The sequence below is a fragment of the Lethenteron reissneri genome, chromosome 46 (assembly GCF_015708825.2).
Source record: "Lethenteron reissneri isolate LAM-NWPU_2019-01 chromosome 46, ASM1570882v1, whole genome shotgun sequence".
NCBI classification, from domain to species: domain Eukaryota; kingdom Metazoa; phylum Chordata; class Hyperoartia; order Petromyzontiformes; family Petromyzontidae; genus Lethenteron; species Lethenteron reissneri.
In genome coordinates, this window is record NC_083824.1 from 3,396,348 (window position 1) to 3,400,975 (window position 4,628).

A 4,628-nucleotide genomic window follows, 5' to 3' on the forward strand; every position below is an offset into this window, starting at 1 on the left:
CCGCTCGCAGGGTCTGTGTGACACCAGCGAGTGCCGCTACTAGCTACGTGGTACAACGCTTGAGTCAGCAGGAGTCTAGACGGCAGTAAGCTAGGCTCTTCTCGCAAGATGTTCCCCCCAAGTAGTGGCGACTGGGCAGCTTAATTTAAGGGAGTGCGGTTTGCGCGGAGAATAAAAGTTAGCACAGAGCATAGTTGTGGTGTCTGTGATTTCTGTGTGGAGCGACTGCGTGTGCAAGCCGAGTCCCGGGGTAGCGGTAGGGGAACGCGCGGCGAGAGTGAATGCGGGGCCGCGGCGTGCGTGCGCGTTAAGAGGTAATCGCTCGCATGTGTGAGCGCGTTCACGGCCCCCTTTGCAATAGTTGCGTTGTGCACGGGCGTGTAGTCTAACTCCGTGTGGCTCTAAAGCTAGTAGCACGAGTATGTCCCTCAGAGAGGGCGCTAGCGCAGGGGGCGCCATCATTCAGTCAGCAGGGGTCCAGCGGGAGCCAACCAACGCGTTGGAGGAGGGAGTGGAACGGGCGGACGTCACGCCCCACCTGCTTAGCGAGGGCGGTGGGGTTGGACGTCGGTGCCCACATCCTCTCTCATTGCATCTCCCGAGAAGTCATTCCTTCTGAATTTCTCACCATCACCACCACTTCCAAAAAACACAGAAAACATACTTTTTTATATGTATTATTTATTGTAGTCATTGTCATTAAACATTTACAATTTCCTCCCTGTGCTCACTCGTACCAGGAACGTAACCCTATTTTTCCCGTTGAATAAGGTATCTGAATTCGCGAATTCTAAATTTGCGAGCATTGTAAAGAATCTAACGCTCGTGAATAGAGGGGGTTTACTGTAGTAGTCATTCACCATGTATATAACATTGTCCTGGCTTTTGTTCTCTGCAGCCCATGTAAACTCTCCCTTCCCATGTAATATGGTGGCTAGTGTTGTCCCAGCCATGCTACGTTTGGGTCACTATTGAAAGACAACTTCCTAGCTCAATGGGCTTCACCCGAAATAAACTGACAAACCGGTTCTTCCAAATTCAGTTTAGAAAGGAAAGACATTTTTTTGTTAAAAGCCAACATTGTCGATGTTGCCGAGTCAGCGTTAGTCTTGTCTTTGTGAACGAGCGGGCGTCACGTGGTCAAAGCCACGAGGTCAAAGCCACACCGTCACGCTCCGTGGCGTCGCCGGTACAGGAGAAAGCCGCCGCAGAGCGACGGCCGTTTCCACCGAGGGCTGTCAGCGGCAGATCTCATTTCTGTCAATTCACCGTGTCTGGGGAGAGACAAAGAGGGACGGAGAGTTGAGGGGGCAATGGCTGTGGTGGTGATGGTGGCTGTGGCTGGAAACACGGCACTGTGGGTGTCGTGGGGTGTCCTATATGCAGGGGAGGGGTACCATTCCGATTGGGAGCGGTAGTGTAGTGGGTTAGTGCGCTGCGTTACAATACCGGCGACCCAAGTTCTATTCCCGCTAGTGGCAAACACCAGTGACGATTATCTGAACCGATCCTGGGCCCTCCCCTTGGTCGACTCAGCCTTAAATGAGTCGCTGCGGCAGTGTGTAAACATCGTCACTGAGGAGACAAAGGTGACCAGGCATAGTGTTGGCCACCAACCCTGTTGTGTGCCTTGCATTTGACTCCTATATCCTTGTCTGTTTACACATACATATAAGTCATCCTGTATCTGTTTAATACTTAACTAACTTAACTTGTAATTGCGCTAAGATCAGTATAAATGAATCTCGATCCGAGCTGAGTTATGCAACAGGGATTTAGGATGTTAACATTGCTTTATGTTTGTGTGATATTTTACATTTCTCATGTGACGCAGTTGTTTCTATTTGCTTTGTTTGCTGTACTTTATTATTTGAAATAGATTTTGTCATTTTGGTGACCTAGGTAAACTTTGGCAAATGAGACTTCTAGTCTCTTGTGTTCCCACCTAGGCATTCTCTCACCCATCACCTCGCCATCTCACTGATCCACTCACTCATTCACTGTGCATATGACACTCGTGCTACTCGCTTGAGCTCCCACCTTGTTAATCAAAATAAACTTGAAACGTGTAGGCCACCCCAAACTTGCCACGTGTGTCTGCACCGCTGGTGTGTGGAGTTGTGACACCTGGTCGACTCAGAGGCTCCTGAAGGAAGCCATCCTCACCAGGCTCAGGGGAGAACTCCACGTGCCATCCCTTAGTCGTTAGCAACAAAAGTAGAGGCCTGTTGTGGGGCCTTCTTTTGTGTGAAGACGGGGGCAAATCGCCCCTTTTACACCCCCGACCCGCTCCCACCACCATGGGAAGCCCTGTGTGTGAGCAGAGACACCAGGCACATCACTCATCCAGGTGAGCAGGTTGGCGCATTCCACCCGCACACAAGTAAGGTGCCGAGTCACGATGACATACGAAGTAAAACATCGGCTCGAAGGAGGCTCTGGAATCACTCTGTGCCTGGAGCTACGTGGGGCTGGGCCGGGTGAAACCAGAGTCAGATTTAGTGGCTGCGGGACAAGGCGGGGGGCAAACGGGATATTTGTGCAGGGCCCAACGCTGCATAGGGAACCACAAACAACAAAAAAGATTCCCCATTTAAGACGGAGTCCACTTGTTTTCACAGGAAAGGTTCAGTAAGCCTCAAGATAATAATAATAATGCAATTTGTAATGCACACGATATTTTCCCGACGTAAATAACTGCGACTGAGGCGCTGAGCGTGGCTCAGCGTCGCTCTAAAGCCACACGAGAGAGAGGTGGAGCCTCTAAAAAGTCAGGCAAAGATTGAACGCTGCTGCTGCGAAACGTGTAGGCCACCCCAGATGGATGGAGCTGCCACAGAGAAACGTTACCCGGCTGTGCCGGTCCTGCTGCTTGGTGTGGACAGGAGGTTGTGAGTTGTAGTGCAAGATGATGGGCGTGAAGAGAGAGATACGGTAGACAGACCGAAAGTAGAGATGCGGTGGCGCAGGCAACTGATCTTGTAGCTGGCCCTGGTGGTGGTAAGCCAGCGGAGGGAGTGGAGGGAGGTGAGGAGGGAATCCAGATGAGGATGGCAGAGGGGCCGAGGACCTAGCAAGCGAGATGGTTTTGCAACGAATGGAGTTTCTTGAGGTTACATAATTTTTTTTTACGATTTTATTTATTAGGTAAAGCCGACTGAGATATTAGCTATTTTTCAGCAGCAACCTGGCCACAAATGATAGCTCAACGAGGTGGCTTATCATGTGGAAATGTTTATAGCATCCACATAATTTAAACGCATCTTGATTCTTAATGTGGAGAAAAATCCACGCGACCACGGGGTGTGAGAATATGCAGGGTTGGGACCGAACTCATAAACCTCCTACATACTAGGCGAGAGAGATAACATCTCACCACCGTGGTGCCCCTGATACCAAAGTCAAATTCCAGGAGGCCAATAAGGAGAGAGTGGTTCACGCTGCCGATGGCTGCAGAGACATCGAGGCTAACGAGTGCGATGATGAGTCCACAACGGAGAGATCTGTCATCGATGAGTCTTGTGAGTGCAGTACCAGTGGAGTCGGTGTAACAGAAGGTGTGAACTTGCAGCAGTCGACGTTGGGAGAGGAGGCGATGTGGGCCTTGAGCTGGACGAGGGAGGGCACTGCTTTCCAGGAGTTTTAGGGAGTTTGTAAAACACGTTTTTTAAAAAATAAGTTAATAATTTTCTGTGTAATTATAGAAATGTGAGAAATCCGGATGGACGTTGGCGTGTTTACTGGGGATTTAGGAGGAATACTTTTAGAACGGCGTTATTGAGGTATAGTGGTCTGCAAAACTTGAGGGTTGACTGAGAGTGAGTGGTCCGCGGGTTGAGCAAAAGGTTGACTTAGCCAATGATGTAGGCCTTGCTGTCTGATGTAACTGGACGTTATGTATCCAGCAAACATCGAACGTTGGGCCATCGTTGGGCTAACGTTCGCCCAACGTTCAATATTTACCGGGTAGCAGTTGCCTGCGGTATGACAATCTGGCAGCAGAGGGGGCCCAAGGGAGATTGGGAAGGACTCCCTGCACCTGTGCACACAACCTGTGGCGTCGTCCATTGCTCTTTGGTCTCGTCCCGTATGTGGAGCGGTAGTGTAGTAGGTTCACGGTCACCAACACCAGTGACGATTATCTGAACCGGTCCTGGACCTCCCCTAGGTCGACTCAGCCTCAAATGAGTACATGCCCCCTATCGCACGCACACTCGATCACCACCTAGCACCCGCTCACCCAAGCACGAAACGATACACCCGCTCACCTACCCTACCCTCTCACCTACCCACCGACTAATCCACCCACCTCATTCATCTAACCAGTCGCTCAACTCGCCTACTCCACTCTCGTACTCACCAATTCCACCATATACCCTACTCACTTTCGCCACTCCCAACTACCCACTCACCTACCCCATCATCCCACTCACCTACCCTTCTCTCACACTCAACCTACCAACTCACTCATCCACACACACACAACCCTAATACCACCCACTGCCAGCACCGTCCCACTCACCAACACACTCGCCCATTCACCAACACACTCGCCCATTACCCCTCCCCACCCTGTCACTTAACCTCGGTTTGTCCTCTCCGCCGCCACCCACAGCCCCCTCCCTGCT

At 51.1% G+C, this 4,628-nt stretch overlaps 1 long non-coding RNA gene across 1 annotated transcript; it reads right to left on the reverse strand.

Moving 5' to 3' along the window:
- Positions 1–722: 722 nt before the first annotated feature.
- On the reverse strand, positions 723–4,296 carry LOC133354076 (uncharacterized). Its single transcript, XR_009756537.1, has 3 exons — positions 3,535–4,296; positions 2,167–2,310; positions 723–1,274 (listed from the first exon to the last, which is right to left on the reverse strand). It is a non-coding gene; the product is annotated as an uncharacterized LOC133354076 (long non-coding RNA).
- Between the last annotated feature and the right edge of the window lie 332 nt (positions 4,297–4,628).